Source organism: Mirounga angustirostris, unplaced genomic scaffold, assembly GCF_029215605.1.
Source record: "Mirounga angustirostris isolate CCGP_5_RB_7025 unplaced genomic scaffold, mMirAng1.0.hap1 SCAF_7, whole genome shotgun sequence".
Classification (NCBI taxonomy): Eukaryota; Metazoa; Chordata; class Mammalia; order Carnivora; family Phocidae; genus Mirounga; species Mirounga angustirostris.
Window position 1 is genome coordinate 111549358 of NW_026991715.1, and position 21590 is coordinate 111570947.

A 21590-nucleotide genomic window follows, 5' to 3' on the forward strand; every position below is an offset into this window, starting at 1 on the left:
CTGCACAACCTTATGAAGCCGGGATTCTTGGTACCCCCATTTCACAGATGGGGCAGCCAGAGCTTGGAGAGGTTAAGCCGCTTATGGAGAAAGTCACAGCTAGTAACAGTAAGAAGAAGAATCACCTCTTACAGGAGACTTTCTCTGCTAAGTGATTTCCATTTAACCTTTATCTCATTGACTCCTCATGAGGTAAGAGTTATTATTATCCCCATCTTTTCAAAAAAGGAAACTGAGGCTCCGACTCAGTATTTCCCCCAAGGTTACTGAGCTTGTAGGTGGCAGCACCAGGGTTTTGAACTGGGCCTGGGGCGGGGGGGTGGGGGGGTGGGGGTGGTCTCAGACCTGTAGTGTCAGGGAGGAATGTGGAGGGAACACTGGTTGAGAGTTTAGCAACCTGGGTCCTTCCCCAGTCTCCTCATGGTCTCTGTTGGTCCCCCCGCGAGTATTACCTGCCTAGGGCCTCAGTTTATCCCTCTGTCAAACCCAGGAGGGAGGTGGAGATGGGCCTGATTTCTCAGCAACTTTCTAGCCGTCATTTTCCATGACTCGATTCCCCACTGTGAGTTCTGGGCCACAAACCAGTTGGCTTCCTCCCTCCCTCTCCGTGAGACAGAGAGCTGGCAGGAGGGGATGATCCGCCTCAATTCGCCCACCTCCTTTTTCCTCCTCCCCCTCCTGGGCTGGGACACACCTACTCCAACTTTCTCAGCAGCCTCTCCCGAGTGCGAGTGCTTCGGGCTTTCCTGCTCTGAGTCTCTGCACCTCCCTCGGAAGCCTGTCAGCCTGGTTCGTGTGGAAAGGGCTCCAGCCCAGCAGCCCAACCTGGGGCACCCTCCCCTACCTGAAGGGCATAGGTAAGGACTGCTGGAGGATGGGAGGTTGGGGGAGGGGGTTGCAAAGCGAATCCATTCTTGTGCCTTGTTCCAGAGCAGGTGGGGGCATTCCAAGGCTCTTGGACGGTCCAAGGCTCTTGGACGGGACCAGGATTTGAAAGGGGCAGGCATGGTGCGGGTAGGGCAGGGACACCTGGGCCCCAGGTGCCTAAGTACACTGAATGAAGCCAGAGATGTAGCCAGCCCAAGCCTGCGGGCTGGGGATTGGGGCCCAGGAATGGACAAGGCCAGGATTTTGATCTCATGAAGGAGCAAGGTCATATTTGCACGTGTGAAAAGTTGGAGTCGTGTCCTTGGAAGAATGAAAGTCTCCGCATAGGCTTTCTGAAGATGAGCCTTCCGGGGGATGTGGTGACATTTTCCTGCATGGTTTTAGAGGGGAAGTGCTGGGGCCAGGGAACCAAGAAGTGCTGGCTTCTTGTGTGTGTCCAGGGGGGGCAAAGGAGTCCTATTACAGAAAAGCCACCTGGTGTGGAGGAGGGAAGGAGGGCTTGCGGGACAGTCAGATAACCTGGCCAGCCCTGGCTCTTGTGTGGCTCTTGAGGCACCCTGATTAGAACCTCAGCTTTCCTAGCTATAAAATGAGGGTGCTCACCATCTCTGAGGGTTGTAAAAGGCTGTGAGTCTGAGAGACAGCAGAGGCAGCCCCGGCGTGGGGTGAGTGGGAGCAGTTCTGTTCCCCTGTCTTGGGGGAAGCAGGAATCCGATGCATATCTTTGGAGGCAGGTGAGCTGAAGTGGAACGCTGAGCAGAGCCATCAGGCCAGAGTTCAGCCCTCCACTGCAGAGAGGGTGTGCTATATGCCCCAACTGTGGGGAGCAGCAGAGCATGCTGGGGTTTGCTGAGGGCTCAGAAGGGCTGCCTCTGTTCCCTGCCGCACTCTGGTGCTGGCGGCCTTGGTTCAGGAGACAGAGGTAGAGAAGCAGGCTCGGGGCTCCTTTTACAGATGGGGAGCTGAACCTGGGCAGATTAACAGAGCCCTCCATGCAGAACACTCCTAATAGTTACTGTTACTGTTGATACTGGCTGAATGCTTCCTGTGTTTAGGGACTGGGCTGAGTATGCATGGTCATTTGAAAATTGTGAGTTTTTGAAGGAGGATGGAAAGAGAATTTCATTATTCATGTCTCTGAAACTCACAGGCTGTGTGGTGTAAGATGGTTCCATACCTCTTTGGGCCTATTTCCCTACATATAAAATAAAGGTGGCTAGATTAATGTTATGATCCATTCTTAACTGATTCACCCCAGTAAGCCTGTTGGGTAAGCAAAGTAGGAATAGCTGTCTATTTTGCAGGTGAGGAACCCGGGGGCAAGCTCAGGTTTCCCCCCTTGTTCTCCAGGGACCACAGGTTACACCGTGGCAGGGAGGTGCTGAGTTCATGACATTGGCTAGCCTGACAGAATGCAGCAGTGACACCCCCCTCTTCCATGAGCTGCCCAGGCCTCAAGCTTATCATCTGTAAAATGGAAGAGGAGCTAGAGGGAGTCAAGGTCTCCCTGGAACCCCGCCCCCCCCCGATTCCATGACTCTTAGTGCTCTCTTTAAGGGCTCAGGTGACAGACAGGTGTCAGCTGTGGTTGTGCTTTCTACAGGGAGGGACGGCCAGGCTTGCTCTACACCAGTCTTCTGTGAGTTGGGCCACCATGCTCCGCTCCCTGCACATTCTTCCCTGGGTTCAAATGAACTCACCTCAGGCTAGAAGTTCTCCTTCCAGCTGCCCCATGACAGGCCATGGTGCTGGCACTCCTGCTGGCCAGGTGGGGCCAGGTAGGAGAGAATGTGGGGTAAGGGCCATGTCTTAAAGAAAACCAGGCAATGATGTTGGTACAATCAAGGACCTTCTATGCCCCCTGGATGGGCCCTGCCTTTTGGGCTCCTTTGGAAATGGACAGGGCAGAGCCTCTAGAAGTTTCCCATGCTTTCTGGGTCGCCAGCACAAGCTGAGTTGGCTCAGAATCTGAACGCTACTATTTCTATGGCTAATGGTCTTAATGCTTACATTTATAATGGGGATTTCTAGACAGGCTTACAAAGACACATGTGGATCCAAATCCTGGATATTATTAGTTGTGTGACCTGGGCCTCAACTCTTTAAACCTCAGTCTCCTAATATGAGAAAGAGGGCTAATGATAGTCCATTTCTCAGAGATGGATGTGACACTTAAATGAGGTCATGCATGTAGCACACAGGGTCGTATTCATTACGCTCACGGTCATCAATTAACCAGCTCACTCTGCTTCCCCTGGGTGGAGACCAGCTCACAGTGCCCTGAAGTCTTCCTTCGTAAAACAAATCAGAGTTGCAGTTATTATTTGAGGGTTTTTTTTTCGGGTACTGTCTCTCCTACTAAGTGTTGCTCACTGCTCTGGCCCCCGTGTCCAGCACAGTGCCTGGCCCATCAAAGATGCTCATTGCATAGCTGCTGAGAGAACAAATGAATCTTCATTTCTAATTCATAGATGAGAACTGTCACTTAGAGGAACTAAGCATTAGCCTGACCCAACCACAGATCAATAAGAGTGGGGGGCGGGGGTGCAGAAGGATCCTTAGAGATAATCGAATCAGACAGATGGAGGCACAGCAGCCTGGCCAAAGAACGCTGAGCATTTGGCTGAGGTCACACAGCAAGTGAGCGGGGAAGGCAGGACTACTTCCCACACCTTTTCACTCACCTCAGCCCCTCTCTCAGAGTCTGGCTCAGGAAAGGGTATTGCTTCCTAGTGGGGTCAACCATCTAGGAGGCCAGCGAATCGTCTTCACTCCTCAGAATGCAATTTGGGATCCACAACCAGGCCAATGACTAGACTCTGCATTGTCCTTCAGGGGACAGGGGACATAAACCTCATCGATCCGACCCCGCCCCTGACACCCACCAGCACGCCGCGTCATCACTCCCGCCAGCGAGTCGGCAGGTATCAGTAACTGTACACCTAGAGGAGCCTCAGGAGTTCCCTGGAGTCTCCAAGAATCGTTGGTCCCATTTTACGGATGGAACCATAGATTTTGAATTTCTTGCCTCAAGCCACCAGTTTGTAACGGCATCCTGGGTCGTTTGCAGCCAACAGGGAGCCACTGCTGAGCATGGGATTTAAACATGGAAAGGGCACTCTCATTTACCGGCCCTTCTCTGTGCCTGTCGCCAGGTTAGACTGTTTCACAAGGACCTTCTGCTCTGCACACCTGCCCTGCACGTCAGCAGGCATTGCCCAGGAGCGCTTCCTCTGCCGTCCGTGCTGTTCTCCGTATGGGGACAGGAGACCCCCAGAAAGGCTCAGCCACTTCCCCTCTGTCCCACAGCTTCTGTCCTCCGGGCACTTACTCACTACACCTAATGAGCGCCAATGGTGTGTCAGGCCCCCAGAGATTCACGGCTGGGGGAGACAGGCCTATAAATGGACGGTTTAGTACCTTGAGGGAGGTGGTAATATAGAGACAAACTCGGACTGGCCTGGGGGCCCACATGAGCGACAGCCAGCCCAGTTATAGGTCAGTGAAGGAAGGCTTCTTGGAGGTGCTGGCACTAAACATCAGTTTTGAAGTCTGAATAACGACAAGTAGGAAAGGCAATTCAGAAAGAGAAAGTAGCATGTGTGAAGGCGCGGCAGGTGTGTGCGGGAGACTATCAGCTGGGTGCAGAACGGTTGGAGGCGTGCACTGAGAGGTAGGCTGGGGCCAGGTCATTGCAGGCCTTATGTGACAGGCCAAGGAGTATGAAAGAGGTGATGCCTCAAACATTTTCCAGTTCAGAGCCCGTGGAAGAGAGAAATCCCTCCCCTTCTCTCAGTCCTGAGTCTTCTCCTGTTCCTGAGACTGGAGTGGCCCCTGTGAGGCACCTGTCCATCCCCGTGCTGGGGGCAGGGAGCCCGCAGTGGAGAATTCTCCATTTTCCAGTTCCCATTCGGCTCCAATGCCCACAGCAGCTGGCCTGGATGGGTGCAAGGGGGGCAGGACCGTACATGGGCCAGCTGCGGGGTAACGTTAGTGTGCGCGTGCTCACGCATCCCAGGTCAGGGCTGCTCTCTGTACCTGCAGCATCCCCTTCCCTCTGGGTCCTCCCAGCAAATGCATGACTGCGTGGCCCCAAACTGCAGTATTTTAGATGCCTAGGAGTTTAGCCTTGGGAAGGGGCAGAGCTGGATACCAGTACTGCGCCAGGGTTAGGCACATGAGCTCTGGAGCCAGGGTGCCCGGCCTCCGGTCCTGCCTGCACTGCTGTCTATGTGTGACCTTGGACACATCATTTCCCCTCTCTGAGGGTGCAGGGTATACAGTGCTATCTGCCTCACAGAAGTTGTTAGCATAGGGCCCAGCACACGTTCAAAGCTCATTAGACATTAGCTACTATGACAGATTGGGGGGCTCCTGAAGTCTTGGGAATTGACTCAAGAGAATCATAGCATCTTGGAAAATTCAAATCCTAGAATCTCAAACTCTTGGAAGCACATGATTAGAAGAACCCTATTGGATCCCTTATATAAGTCTCTACTCTAAAGATTCCTTATACAATGTCTGACTGTGCTCTTTTTTCTTCTTGTAAACATTCAAGAACAACGTGCATCAATTGTAAGTTACAACTTGATGAATTTTACCAAGTGAACACAATAGTGGCGAACCAACAACCAGGGCAAAAGCAGACCCCCCCAGCTCCCCAAGAGCCCTCCTGATGCCTCTCCCCAGTCACTCCCCCGCCCCCTCACACACACAGACATAGTGATTACCCAGCCAGCTGAGCTGTTGTCAAATACCTTCTTGTGGGGTTGTGTACCATCGTTAGGAGAACTCTAATTATTAGAGAGGCTCAGTGAGGTAATTTGGAAGTTGTAAATGAAACTTTACCTTTAAGTTGTTTTATTTTTACTGTCCTATTTCAGTGGCAGCCTAGTTTAGGGCTGAGCTACCCAAATGCCTAGGGCTGTTTTTACTTTTTTTTTTTTTAAAAAGACTAATTTTATTTATTTTTTTAAAGACTTAATTTATTTGTCAGGGACAGACAGAGAGAGAGAGAGAGCACAAGCAGGGGGAGCAGCAGGCAGAGGGAGAAGCAGACTCCCTGCTGAGCAAGGAGCCCGATGTGGGACTCGATCCCAGGACACTGGGATCATGACCTGAGCCGAAGGCAGACGCTAAACTGATTGAGCCACCCAGGTGTCCCAGGGCTGTTTTTAAAAATACAGATTCCTCAGCCCCATCCTGAGTCTATAGCACTAGAATGTGGGATCTGGGTGTGGGGCCAGAGAATCTGTATTTTTACATGCTCCAGTGGAACTTCAGGTGAGGTCCAGCTGGGTTTGGGAACCACTAAAGAGCTCGGACTCTGGAGAGGCCATTTTTCCAATCCACATGCCATCTTACTGGCCATTGACTAAAGCACTTGGACCTCTTGACTCTCAGTTTTTTCATCTGTAAAATGGGGATAAAATGATAGTACCTCCATCCTTGGGTTGTTGAAGGACTCTGACATCCACAGGCCAAGTGCTCACTAAGTAATGAAGCATGGCTATTCTTGAGAAGAGCCCATCTGTGGTGTAGCCAAAGGAATGTTGAGCTTGGTATCTGAAGACTTGTGTTTGAGTCCTGACTGGGCTACTTGCTGGCAGTATGACCTTGGCCAAATCTTCCCCCCCCCCCAGTTTTATTTATTTATTTATTTTTATTTTTTAAAGATTTTATTTATTTGACAGAGAGAGACACAGTGAGAGAGGGAACACAAGCAGGGGGAGTGGGAGAGGGAGAAGCAGGCTTCCCGCTGAGCAGGGAGCCCAATGCAGGGTTTGATCCCAGGACCCTGGGACCATGACCTGAGCCGAAGGCAGACGCTTAACAACTGAGCCACCCAGGCGCCCCTCAATTTTATTTATTTTTTGATAGAGAGAGAGAGAGAGAGAGACAGTGAGAGAGGGAACACAAGCAGGGGGAGTGGTAGAGGGAGAAGCAAGCTTCCCGCTGAACAGGGAGCCCCATGTGGGGCTCCATCCCAGCGCCGTGGGATCACGACCCAAGCCGAAGGTAGGCGCCCAATGACTGAGCCATCCAGGCGCCCCAACCTTGGCCAAATATTTTGACCGCTGCCCCCCACCCCCAAGTCTCAACTTCCCTATCTATAAAATGGAAATACTCTTTGCTCCCCTCATAGGGTCTTTGAGGGGATCAAAAACTGCTCTGAGGATAGAAAATGCTTCAGGAAGTAAACCTCAGTGAACAGGGACTCAGCTGAGCCTGGGAACCTGGTGGAAAGCGGGCTTGCCTTGTCCTTGTGGTTCTGTGGAGGGCGGGCCGGGTGGGGGTGGGAAGAGGGAGCTGCTGAGTCCTTGGTGTTCCACGGTCCTGGTATGCCCTGGCACAGCTCCCGCACGTCTTGGTTTCTGAGAACTACCTCATTCCTGGTCCTGGGGTAGGAAGAGTCCAAGATCCCATAAGCAATGAAATCCCGCACAATGTGCAGTAGTCAGAATGCTTTTATTATTTCAATGTCTTCCCTTTTATTAAAAGTTCTTTGAAGTCCTTTACTAGCATTTTCAGAAAACTTTTTAATGAAGTATAATATGCATACAAGAAATGCACAAATCATAAGTGTATGGCTCAGTGAACTTCCCAGAAACTAACCAGCTCCCAGATGAAGAAACAGAGCCTTACCACCATTGCAAAAACCTCCTTTGTGCCCCTTCCAGTCACTAATACCCTCACAAGGGCAACTTTATCTTACTCTAATCCACAGATAAGTTTGCCTTGATATAGCTGAAGAGTACAGTATGTATTCTTTTGCATATGGCTGCTTCTGCTGCACACTATGTCAGTGGGATTCAGCTGCATTGTTGCTTGGAGCAATACTTCATTTCCGTTGCTGCTTAGTATTCCCTTAGATGAGCATCCTACATTCTGCTCTTGGTGGACCTTCAGGGTGTTTCTACTGTGGGGCTATTATAATAGCGCTTCTCTGAACATTCTGTGTGAGCCTTCGGTGGATATGTGTGCACATTTCTGTTGTGTCTCCTAAGAGTGGGACTACTGGGTCATGAGGTGTATACGTATGTGGCTGGAAACCCTTTATTTTCCGGTTCAGTTCTATTTACTGCAAGTAGAACATAGTTCATGGGGCTGAGTGTCTATCCAGAAGATAGACAGACCTGACCACAGCAAGATAAACAGTCGCCTCCGGGGTCTGAGATGCTGATGCACGGAGAGATCTGCAGATTCAGAGACTCTCAAGTGAAAGTCGGACACAGGAATCAGACCTGTCACTTTCCCTTTCTGTCTGCTCTGCTAATTGACTCTAGAGATAACCTTGTGTCTGCTTTGCCCGGGGGGCCAGTGTTCCCCCCACAGTAGTCAGCAGACCACCTACAGGGGACAGCGTGCACTTGAGCGCGCCGCAGCCCTACTCAATCAGACAGAGATGAGGCTGTGATTTTTAACACACTGACATTTGAGAGCACTCCTTAGGACCTTGTGGTCTTTTCCTCCCTTCCCTACCCCTCTCCACTGGGACCTAGGAGAGGGCCAGGTGTGGGATATCCACTTTGAAAGGAGGCATGGTAGAACACAGGATTCTAAAGGAAGAGATGACCTTGTTCAGCAGATCCCAAACACCAGTCCCACCAAAATCACCCTGGGAACATGTTAAACATCTATTCCTGAGCCCCACTCCTAATGATTTTGTTTAGTAGATCTGGGGTGGGGCTGGCACCCCACCCCCTTAGGGAATTCCCAGTGGTGGGAACCACTGGTTCCGTTCAATGGCCAGCCCTGTCTGGGGAGAACACAGTGGGCCCAGTGGTTCTGTTCTGTGTCTGCCATGGAGGAGTGGAGCACAGAGTTACTGTGGGAAAAAGGAAATCGGTATGGACTGAGCTCAGGGGGCTTGAGTGTGGAACTGCAGGCCTTGGTCCAGAGCCTACCAGCGAGGTTGGTTTACATCTCATTAGTATGCACCTTGCTGCTCATAATCATCACTAACCCTTTCCTGCCTCTAGCCCCGAGGTCAGGTTCAGCGAGCTGCACTGCACAGACAGGGGCCTCAGAGAGCGGAACTGCCTGTCGTGCCCCACTGCTAGAATGCTGCTCCCTGCCTGCCCAGGCCTGCCCACATGCCAGCTTTGTCCCAGGCACTTCTGCTCAGAGGAGTTTGGACTCGCTGGACAGACAGCATGGCGAGGCTGGGCCCGGCCAGAGGGAATGGGATGGAGAGGGAGAACCAGAGATAGAGCCTTTGCTGAGAATCTGTGTTTGCAGGGCTGAGAGGACACACGGTTATATGATCCTTCCCCTCTCCCAAGTGCTATTTCCAACCCCCAAGCATGGAGAGGCAGGTGATCAGATCACACACAGGGGATCTGAATTTTAATCCTGCCTTGGCCACATGCTGGCTGTGTGCTTTGGAAGTTAGGGAACCTCTCTCAGTCTCATTTACCTCATCTGCAAAATGAGGATAATTATAGGGTTGCTGTGAGTGAGTTTAAAAGCTATACTGCATGCCAAGGGCTTACTATGGGGCCTCTCCAATGTTCAATAAATGTCAGCTGTGGCCAGTGTTTGTACCTCTGTAAACATTTCATATTCCCCAAACCTCAGCATCCTCGGGGCATCATTCAACAATAGCTCAGTGGAGGGTCAGCTCCATTAAGGCAGGAGAGCAGGGACCAGTCCCAATTCTCAGATAAACAAGTAGAGGTCCCATAAAATGAGGGGGTTTTGCTCAGCTCCCACTGGGTCCCCTGTCTGGCCCTCTGATGGGTTACCGAGGACCCCTGACACCCAAGGAGTGGGCTTCATCATCACAGTGTCTGCAGGTGACGGCTCATGTGTGAGCCATTGTGAGGACTGTTTTAGGCACTTCGTCTGAACTGAGCCTCACTACACCCTGATGATTATCTTCTCCAATTTATATGTGAAGAGACTGAAACTCAGGCAGTTTCAGTCGGTCAGCAACGGTCATAAACCCAGGCGGGACTCAAAAGCAGGCTGCCTTAGGCCCGAGCCTGAGCCGGTGGCCACCATGTTATGTGGCCTCCCTGCCCCCGGGGTGCCTGTGTTAGAGTAGACCTGACTGCTAGTGACCATGGTGGCCGATGGTATTGTGCACAAAGAACAATGAGAAGCCTCCATTCCAGCAGCTTCTCAGAGCCAGCTAAGAGGAACAGGGTCCACTTGACTGGTGGCTATGGGGCCTGCTAGCTCCTGGCAAGGCAGCTTGCTGTGTCCTGGATAGAGAGGGGAGCTGTCCTGAATGGCCTCATTATACAGATCGCATAGGATGGGGCCCGAGAGGCCGGCCCAGCATGCCAGTGTCAGAATGAAAAAGATCAGGAAATTCATGTTGTTGGGGTGCATCCACAACATTCTCCACCTTCTGTCTTCACTGCCACCTCACACCCACCACACTGCCCCCCTCAGCCTCTGAATGACATCACATCAAATAGCTCTCTGCACCCACTGCAGGGGAAAGGGTGACGGGAATAGAAATTATTCTTTTCTTTTCTTGTTTGAGAGAGAGAGAGAGAGAGAGTGTATGCACATGAGCAGGGGGAGGGGCAGAGGCAGAGAGACAGAGAGAGTCGTAAGCAGGCTCCACGCACAGTGCAGAGCCCGAAGCAGGGCTTGATCTCATGACCCTGAGATTATGACTTGAACCGAAACTAAGAGTTGGATGCTTAACAGACTGAGCCACCCAGGCGCCCAAGAATAGAAATTATTCTTATTATTTTGATGCTGTTCAAGCTGCTGCTTGTGCTTTGTTACAGATCAATGCACAAGAGAAGGGAAGTCACAAAGACCCGTGTGTGTGTGTGTGTGTGTGTGTATGTGTGTAGAAGGGTGCTTTAGCAAGGAGCTCCGGGACATAGGCTGGGATCAGTACACATACAGAGAATAGTTTCCTCTTTCCACACGTACTTTTTGAACACCTAGTGTAATAGTAGTAACATTACTGGATTTTTACAATAGTAATAATTAATAACAGTAATAACATTAGCTACTTTCTGTGTGCCTGGCACTGTGCTGAATGCCGTCCATGCAGAAGCTCATTAAATCCTCCATGAGGTAAGAACTGCTATCTCCATGTCACAAATGGGGAAACTGAGGCTGAGACAGACAAAGCCATGCCCCTAGATGCAAGCAGAGGCAGGATGGAGGTCAGGTCTGACCCTGAGGCCTGGCTCCTTCCCCCTGCAATCTCTTCCTGGCTGGTGACTTTGTGGGTTCCCGAGGAGCCTGCAGCTTGGGAGAAAGGCTGGGTTGGGGGAGCAGCTTGGTCAGTGTGGAGAGCCCAGGACATGGAGACTGGATTCTGGTTCTAGTTGTGCCACCGCCATCCTGTGTGATTTAATACAATGCCTTCCCTTCCCTGGGCAGAGTTTTCCCATCTTTCTAAACAGATTAGACTCCCAGTTGTTTTTCACCTGTGCCCTCAGGAGGCCTGGGACTGTCACAGAGATGCCTAGGAGGGTGGAGGTGGCAACAAATGGGAGACAGGGCTCTGTACCCCCAATTCACATCTATTGCAGCACCAGCTCTGTTGAATCCACTTTACATAATGATAATGATGGTTTAACAGTAACAGCAGCTAGCATTTACTTTGACTGCTGGGTGCCAGGTACCGTGTTAAACATTTAATATGAACCATCTAGTCAAACCTTCCGAACAACTGTCTCAGGTGGGTTCATTTAGTATCTCTCTTTTAAAGATGAGGAAAAGCAGAGGCTCAGAGGGTTAGGTTAGTTACCCAAGGTCACTTGATTTGGAACTTGGTGTCTACATGTCTGAAAACTCACCCTTTTCAAAGGATTCCACTGGATCAGAGTGGCAGGAAGCACAGACAGGAAGCGCCCCACTAGACGAGGCTATGTAGCAGGGACATTCTGGCTTCTGCAAGATGTGCTACTCTCTGAAAGAGGCTCTCCAGTCCTCTGGGGGAGTCTATCCCATAACTTCAGAATACAACCTTCCTCCCTCCCAGAGAGCCACCCCAAACCCAGACCTTCAGGACAGCCCTTCTCCCCTCTCTTTACCCCTCCTCCCATATGGGACCTCCTAGTGCCTTTCCAGCCAGAAGGAGAAAACTGAGGGCTCCCACGGGCCTTCCCACAAGGCTGACTTCACACTTGCATCCCCATCTGTTCCAGGGCACAAATGTAGAACCTAGAGGACATGCTCTGTTCCCCTGCTTGTCTCTCAAGCTTCTGATGGATAAATATTCTCTGCTCTGCTGAGCTGGAGCTGGTTTTCATCTTACAAACTACTCTGGCCAGAGAGCCCCCCAAGAAACGGGGCACGACTCCTCCCCTCCTGTCTCTCCACCCTGAGCCCGCTGCTTCTGGGGTGCTTCTGGTTTAGGGAGTTTTCAGCTTCAAATGCAAAGCCCATGGATCCATATGGGATCCCAAAAGGAAGAGACCTTGCTCCCTCTGGGCCTCACTGAGTGTCAGGGTCTGCAAACTAGAATGCCTATAGCCGTCGTCTCACGATGTGGAGAGAGATGTGGGCACGAATGGGTTTCTCTTCCATTAGAAAATGGACCTTGGTGATAAACAGTAGCTGAAAGACCCTCAGTGTCTGGGAAGCACTCTCAAGACTTTGGAGAGTGCTTGCTCCCCCTGGTCTATGTGCACAACCTCCTTGTTCCTGCCTTGGGCACTCTGAACTGCCTGTTCTCTTCTGCCTAAAACCCTTTCTCAAGAAGACTTTGTGTCCCTCGCCCTGCTCAAATGACACCTTGTTACCCTGATTTATCATCTCTTTCTTTCTGCTACTAGAAGAGAATCCCCACAAGAGCAGGGACCTCATCTGTTTTCTGTTCTGGAATGCCCTCACAAGGTAGGCCCTCAGTAAATAAGCACTGAATGAATAAATGAATGAATGAATGACTTTGGCAGAGGAGGCCCAATAACAAAACATTTTCTCATCCTTCTCCACTTTGTCCCTTTGTGTCCTCAAAATCCAGGTGCCTGGAAGTCCTTTGTTTCCATCACATATTCATCTTCCCAGGGTCCCATTAAGATATCCAAGGGTTCCAGGCAATATAGCTGCTTCATCCATGAAAAAATATTAGAAGTTATATCTTATGGTAATGTTGGTATAAAGATAAATATATTTTTCTATATGAAAATATTTTCTTCAACCTAAAAGTTTGTTTTCTTTCTTCTGAATTTAATAGAAATTAAAACATTTTCAGGGGTCCCTGAAAGTACCATGGGCCCTGGGTGTGCCCACTGTGCCTACCACATAGGGGGACCCTGCATCCTTCTCTGAATCCCAAGCATCCTTGGTTCCTGGTTTCTGTGCCTCGTTCTCTAGAGCTGAGTTGGCCAACACAGTAGCCAGTAGTCATATGTGGCTATTTAAATTTAAATTAAATAAAATCACAAACTCAGTTCCTCAGTTGTACCAGCCACATTTCAAGTCCTTGATAGGATGTGAGGGCGATCTGGCTGCGACATCTGTCACCCCATTGATCGCCAGGGTTGATTCGGCTGATCTGGCTGGCTAGGCGGGTGTCCCCTTCCTCCCTCACCGCTCCATGTGTGTCCCTCCCGAAGCTGCGCGCTCGGTCGAAGAGGACGACCTTCCCCGATAGAGGAGGACCGTTCTTCGGTCAAGGGTATATGAGTAGCTGCGCTCCCCTGCTAGAACCTCCAAACAAGCTCTCTCAAGTCCTTGATAGCCACACATGGCTAGTGGCTCCCATATTGGACATCTGAGATATAGAACATTCCCACCATTGTAGAAGGTTCTTTTGGAGAGTGCTGTTCTAAATAACTGGCTCCAGCTACACCAGCCCTCTCTGAGTGTCTCTTCTTGGAATATGGATTCCAATTATTGGCTGGCACTTGAATCCACCACCTATTAGGTGGATGAACCTGGGCAGAGCCTTCAAATTATCTGAGCCTCAGTTTCTCATTTATAAAATGAGGGTCATAATAAGTTCATAATAATGGTGATGTTGGTACAATAATTAACTTGCACTGAGTGTATTCCAGTGCTGGCTATTTGTCATGCATTGACTCATTTAGCCTTCTCAGCAACTCCGTGAAATAGGTACCTAGACCATATCCCTTTTACTGGGACCAGAGAGGTGACATAACTGCCCAAGGTCACACAGCTGGTGAATGGTAGAGCTGGGATCTGAAACCAGGTCTATCTGACTCCAGAGCCCACTTTCTTTCTTTTTTTCCTTCTTTAAAGATTTTATTTATTTATTTGAAGGAGACACAGCGAGAGAGGGAACACAAGCAGGGGGAGTGGGAGAGGGAGAAGCAGGCTTCCCATGTAGCAGGGAGCCCGATGCGGGGCTTGATCCCAGGACCCCGGGATCATGACCTGAGCCGAAGGCAGACGCTTAACGACTGAGCCACCCAGGCGCCCCAGAAAGCACACTTTCTTGACTATCAATTCTACCCAGTGCTGCACCTCCTCCCTCAAAACCAAGTGAGATAATGCATGCAGATTTTTTTAAACTTAAGGATTACATATAGATATGACAGTATACGATTTGTCATCAACAATAATATCAGAATACTAATGATGAAGGGACCCCCCCAGTCCCAGCTCCATTTCCCCCATGTCCTAGGTGAGGACTTCCTTTGTCAGTCATCTCTGCCTTCTAATTTTAGGCGTGGGCAGACCTGGCCTTTGACAGCTCTCTTGAGAGCTTCACAGTCCGCTGGCAGTTCAGGCTGCCATTTACCAAGCCATTATTGGTCCTAATAAGGTGTTCCTCTGTGTCTCTTCCTCCCTGCGTGCTCACCTATCACATTATCTGTCTCCCCTGCAGCCCTGGGAAATAGGTAGGAGTACCTATTATCATTTGCAGTTTACAGACAGATAAAGTGAGGCTCAGAAGAGGTTCTATGGCCTTCCCAAGGTCACATGACCCATCAAGGGCTCAAGCCACTGGCTCCTTTCGTGCTTCTATCCAGTTCTTTGACTTGTTCTATTACAGGAGGACCTGGCAGGGGCTGCCTACAAACTAGCTAGTGAGTCAAGGGCTCATCCAAGTTTCTGAGAAGTAAATCAAGCCTCTCTCCCCACAGGGAATTCCAGTTGGCTTAACCCAGTAGAGCTGCTGTTCAAGCCCAGTCCACACCAGAGTGGGAGTCTTGAATGGAAATATCTCCCTTTGATCTGACATAAGATCTCAGCATGTAGTTCTCTTCTGGTCCTGCTTCTTCTCGAAACTCTTCAGTGGCTCCCTACTACTAAGAGGAAAAATAACTTTAGTAGCTAAAGACTTCATGACTAGCAGGTACCTGGAATGTCAATATTCTTTCACTGATGATTTTAATTCCGGTTCAAAGGCACAATCCCTCCTATCCCTCCCCGCCTTTCAGCTGTTGTCACAAATAGAATATACTTAGGATTCTTGAGAGGTAGCAAGAGCCAGCCCTAACACTGATGCTTGGGGCAGACTCTGTGGAGGGGAGGGGAGTGGGATCAGAAAATACTTACTGAGGGCATCCAAATCCATGGTAAGTTTACATTTGGATTTTGGGGGGAGTGTGGACATTCTCCAATCCAGAAAAAATGAATCCAGGGACTCTTTCTTAAATGAAAGGCTCTCTAAACTTAAAATAATATCCGATCTCATTGTTTCTTCCTACAGCCTAGGAAATCAAGAGCACCCAGGTTCAGGAAGTCTGGCTGCGTGTTTTCAGTTCAGCCACCACCTTTCTGGGTGGCCTTGGGGGTTCTGTGCAAATTTCAGGGCCCCCTATCCGCAAAGTGGGAGTAAAAGGGCAGATATGCTTCCTAGGAGTATTAGGTAGTATTAGGAGTATTAGGGGGGCTGCTAATGAACATCTGGGACATGCTTAGGAAAAGGGAAGGTGTTGGGCCATGAGGGAGAATGTCATCACTGGTCTGTGCCTGGGTACTTCTGGGAGTGACGGGGGTTGGGGGTGGTGGTGGTGAATTCATTGCCAGAAACAAAGCCTCACAGTGTGAAGAAATCTAGTAAAAGCTTCTTTAGTGGGAGTTTGATTTGGCTTTGAATTCCTTCAAGTACATTTGGTTCCCCATGGAAGGAACAGAATTAGTCACAGACTTCTAGAACTAAAGACTAAAGTCACTGCACATGGGCATTACAAATATAGATCATAGTGCATTAGGATCCTAGCACATCCAACTGTGTGCCTTAGGACTTTTTAATGACAGGACACAAGATGTTAGAGTAGCAGAGCTCCAGCCTGTCAGATCTGGAGGGGCTCCTAGAGGCCATCTATCCAGTTTTTCAAACCTACGCTTCCCAGTGGGGTGAGGGGCAAGCCTGTGGGCAGGGCCCTAGCCCTCCACCCCTGCTCCTAATAGTGTAACTCTGCTTTAATCTATTTACGATTTCATTAGGAAAAAAGAGATTCTGCCCCTGAAAGCAATAGAGGGGTTTAAAATCACAGATCTATTCCAGCCATTCACCCAACAGACAGCACATCATTTATAGAGGAGGAAAGAGGTTCACAGGGCTTAGGTGACTGACTTGACCAACGCCGCCAGGGAACAAGTGACTTTTGATCCAGGTCTCCCAAAAGCCAGGGTAGCTTGCTACAAGTACCATTGAGCAAGCATTGGCGAGTGTGCAAGCCTCATTCACAGCCAGAGGAAATCCATTCCCTGCCTTTGAGGGCTCTTTTAGGGTGTAGTAGAGACCACAGGGCTGCACAGGCCAAAGAATCATACCTGTATGAGTTGGAAGGGACTTTAGAGCTCTCCTCTTCTCCCCCAAGGGCAAGTATCCCCCTACAGTAGCACCATCCTTCACAGGTGGCCACCCAGACTCTGCCCGGGGCTCCTCAGTGATGGGGAGCTCTGTATTCTGAGATGACTCAGTCCAGAATTGCACTTGAGGTCACTAACCAAAGGAATGAGGAAAGATCTTAGAGCATTTCTCCTCCCATTTGTGCTTAGACTTTTTATCAGTGACTTGGATAAAGACATGGATGTCACAACCACCAAGCTTCTGAATGTTGGAATCCAGATTCTGAGAAGTCGGAGCAGTGAGCTGAAGCACAGGGTCAAGTGCATCATGGTCTCATTTAAGCCCTATAGCACTGAGTTGGAGGAAATCAGCTCATGAAGAACAGATTTGGGATGGCATGATAATATATCTGAGCGTTTTCATTACCTACAAACTCAGCAGTCAGTATATGAGCTGGCTGCTAAAAGTAATAGTACTCAGTAATATTTATTGAAAACTGTGTCACCTACTATATTCAGCATTTACGTACATTAACTGATTTCATTCTCAAAATGGTATTATGAAGGAGAGAAATGAAAATCTGCGACAGTAAGCCACTTGCCCAAGGTCACACAGCCAGAAACTGTGTGTTATCAACCACTTTTCTGCTGTCTTCCCCATCTATGAGATGGGTCTGGGAGTTCCAAGGAGGCAGATTTGATTCAGACATATATCCTAAAAGGGTCCATTCATGAACCCTCACCCCTGCACTTGCTCACACCTGTGCACACACAAGCCCCATAGCTACCGACTTATTTGCTCATATCATATTCATCTGTCAAGCAGGCACATACCATTAATGTATCCATACAACTATTCAAAAATTGCCACCTAAGTATGTGTGTGCTCTCTTGCAAATGTGCACATTCATCCACATGCAGATTTTCCTCTGAGTCAGGGGAGCCAAGAACAGGAGGCCCCACCCCAGACAAGCACCTGCTCGCAGTTTACCAGAACAGCCTGTGGCTGGGCCAGCAAGCTTAGACTCGACCAGAGACCAGTAGCTTCCTGCTCTGCTGGGGCACAGGCTGGACCTTCTCCAGAGGGTTCAGTGGGCCCCACCCTTACCCCAACCTCAGGTTTTGATTCGGCCTTGGCTTTGCAAACTAATAATAACTAATATTTATTGAGTGCTTTTCTATGGGCCAGGAACTGTGTTAAGTACATTAATGGGCATGATCTTATTTATTTAGTCTTTATAAAACCCTAGGAAAGCAGTACTCTTAATAGCCTACAGATGAGAAAACAGAGGTTTGAGGAGGTTAGCTTACCCAAGGTTATGTAGTTGGCAAGCAGTGGAGCTTGGATTTAACCCCAAAGGGTCGGATTCACAAGGAGCCACAGCTTCTCTTTCTGGCAGTGTGGTCTGGAGGAAAGAACCTGGCTCTGGTTCTTACCCTGTCACTTTGGGCAAGTCCCTTTCTTTCTTTTCTCTTTCTTTTTTTAAAAGATTTTATTTTATTTATTTATTTGTCAGAGAGAGAGGGAGCAAGCACAAGCAGGGGGAGCAGCAGGCAGAGGGAGAGGGAGAAGCAGGCTCCCCGCTGAGCAGGGAGCCAGATGTGGGACTCGATCCCAGGACCCTGGGATCATGACCTGAGCTGAAGGCAGACGCTTAACCGACTGAGCCACCTGGGCATCCCGGGCAAGTCTCTTTCTTTTGGGGGGACTTCATATTCCAGCTTCAGAAAGGAAACAATAATCACTAAAGGATAATCACTAATTCAGTTTTCATTCTGTCATTGCTTTTCCTAAGTCCAGATCCTTCCAGTTTTCACCTATTGAGTAGGGTTATGTACTAGGCACTGGGAATTCATGCATGAATAAGATACACAAAGCTCTTGTCTTCATGGAGCCCAGTGTCTAGTGTAGGAGACAGTCACTAAACAAATTAGCCAGAACATACTGGGTGGTGCTAAGTGCCATGGAGAAAATGGGGTGGTATGATAAAGAAGGGTGCTAGGAAGGAGGCTACATCAAACTGGGTGTTAGAATGTGACATCTGAGAGCTGAGCCAGGAAGAAGTATAACAAGAAGGAGCCAGGGGCGCCTGGGTGGCTCAGTCGTTAAGCGTCTGCCTTCGGCTCAGGTCATGATCCCAGGGTCCTGGGATCGAGCCCCACATCGGGCTCCCTGCTCAGCAGGAAGCCTGCATCTCCCTCTCCCACTCCCTCTGCTTGTGTTCCCTCTCTCGCTGTGTCTCTCTGTCAAATAAATAAAATCTAAAAAAAAAAAAAAAAAAACAAACAAGAAGGAGCCAGCCATGTGAGAATCTTAAGGGAAAGAGCAAGTGCAAGGGCCCTGAGGCAGACTCTAGTTTGGCATGTTTGTGGAGGAGAAAGGAGGCCCATGTGGCTGCAGCTTGATGAACAATGGGGAGAGTGCTGGGAGGTATCATTAGAAAAGCAGGCAGGCATGTGGGCCCACATGGCCTTGTAGGCCATAATAAGGAGTTTAGATTTTAATCTGAATGCTTTGGGAAGCCACTGGAAAATTTTAAGAAGGGAAGTGATCTGAATTGATTTATGTTTTCACAAGATGTTTCTTTTTAAAAAAATATTTTATTTATTCATCTGAGAGAGAGAAAGCAAGCACAAGTGGGGGAGAGGGGCAGAGGGAGAAGCAGACTCTCCACTGAGCAGGGAGTCAGGACATGGGGCTCGATCCCAGGACCCTGGGATCGTGACCTGAGTCAAAGGCAGATGCTTAACTGACTGAGCCACCAGGCGCCCCTCACAAGGTGTTTCAAAATAATGGTCCCAGGTGCTGTGGGCTGGGAGGGCAGCCCAGGGAACGCAACATGCCTCTGCACCTTGCAAACCTGTTCACTTGCCCAGGCATAGTGCTAGGAAACAAATGTCCAGACACAGGCCCTTCCTCAGCAAACCACTCGCCTGGTCTGTGGATCTTACAGCTTGAACACAGCCCTGCTCACCAAGCCCTCATCCAAGGGTGCATTCTCTTTGCATCTTATCCCCTTCCAGGGAGACCTTGCCCCTGCTCCCTTCCCTGAGCTCATCTCTGCAAGAAGCCTGTGCAGCGGCCGAGTGGTGTGTCTTGTTGGGGCCTGCCCTACACAGGTGCTGACCTGGTGAGCAGGAAGCTTTGTGCAAAGCAGGGCAGGCTGAGCAGGGAGGCTGTACGCACCCCAGGCTCGCTGGGCTGCAGAGTGAGCAGATCTGGGACTAGGGTAAGAACTCATTTTTCCTTGGGGCTTCAACTTCCAATGCGATGCCACCCTGGGGGGTTGGGGTCCCCGTGACTCAGAGGTCCACCCCCTCTTGCAGGAGACTGTGTCAGGGATGGGGTGAGTGGAATGGAAGGAATATGGCTTTTGCCTGGGGTCAGCTCCATTGTGAGCTGCAGCAGTAAGTGAGGGGTAAGAGTAGAGGGCAGGAAGGATGGGGAATAGCCACCCCAAGTGTAGAATCTGCCTCCATTCCTGCCCCCCACTTCTCTGAGGTGCTGGGCCTGTGGTGCCACCAATAGGATTTCAAGAGAAGCATGGCAGTAGGGAGGCTGGAAGGATGGGGCATTTTCAAATTCTTTCCTGTCACAGGCTTGCAGATCCCAAGTTAGGCAGACTTTTCTACTCCCGCCTCCCATGTTGGGATGCTCCCTGCAAGGTCCTGAAGAAGCTGCATTCAGCTCCCTCAGGACTCTGGAAAGACAAAGATGCAAGCCTCTCCTTTTCCCTCTTGCCCCAGGAGTTTAACTCTTCCTTGCCTTTGAAAAGCGAGGCAACTGGAAAAACAAGTCTTGCCTGTTTCATCCAGGAATGCTCCGCACATCTGGCTGCCAGCCACGAAGCTCCTTCGAGTCAGGACTCTCACGAGCAGGCCAGGCACCAGCCTGGTGTACGCAGCCTCATATTTTGCTTCTGGAAGGCCTAGTTTGGCAATGAAACTTTGCCCTCCCCTACTCCCGTTCTATCTTCTCCCTGTCCTTAACACTGAAGTTGGACTTTAACCCAGGCTGGAGTTCAGGGATGAGCCATGTGGGAAATGGCACGGGAGAGAATGGGAGCTGCAGCAGGTCTTAGGGGGAGAAGTACTCATTCAGCGCTAGTTCAACAACTCCCAGGGATGAGTTCTTTCCTTGCCACCCACTATGTGAAATGGGGCAAGACTCATCTCCCCTCTGGGGCTCTATTTCCCCATCTGTGCAGAGGAGTGGGGTCAGAACTCCATGTCTCAAAGGTCCATTGTAGCTCTGACATTCCAGGAGATTTGAACTTACAGGATGAGTCAGAATCAGGCCCCATCCAAAGGGACTAGTGGTGTGACAGGTGCAGGCAAGCCTGGGATAGGGGAAGCAGCCCTGGACAATGACGCAAGGAGTCCCAGGTCTAATTCTTGCTTTGCCTCTATCTAGCTGTAAGGCCCTGGATGGGTCCCTTCCCTTTATGAAACTGAGTTTCTTCTCACTAATAATAGCCAATATTAAGTTAAAACTTCTATGTCCCAGGCCCCCTGCTGGGTCATTTACCTTTGTTAGTCCATTTAATTTTCACAACAATCCAATGAGGTAGATAATATCCTTATCCCCATTCTACAGAAGAGGAAATCAAGGCTCATAGAGGTTAAATAACCTGCCCAGAAAATCACCCAGCTAGTAAGTGGTGGAGCCAGGGCTGAAGGCCAAGCAGCCTGATGCCAGGCCCGTGATCTTGGTCACTTTGCTTTTCTGCAGCCCCTGCATGTGCAGATGCAGCTCCGTTTGGCTGGACCTTAGCCTTGATGGAGGGGTAGGAAGTACCTAGAGCCAGATTGCTAAGCTTGGGTACCTGATTGAAACTATTCCACCATCACTGGGGAGCCATTGAAGGTTTTTTGGGAAAAGGAGTCAAGTGGTCAGGAATGTGTTGTATCTGCCAGGTACCCCTGAGAAAGCATTTAAACTAGTCTGTTAGTCTTCAAATATGGGGTTTCTCAACCTCAGCACTATTGACATTTGGGGCTGGATGATT

At 49.8% G+C, this 21590-nt stretch overlaps 1 protein-coding gene across 2 annotated transcripts in view; it reads right to left on the reverse strand.

The window, feature by feature from the left end:
* The window catches only part of SLC36A1 (solute carrier family 36 member 1), a 236950-nt gene that overhangs the window by 98188 nt on the left and 117172 nt on the right, over positions 1-21590 (reverse strand). The gene's annotated exons all lie outside the window — the stretch shown is intronic.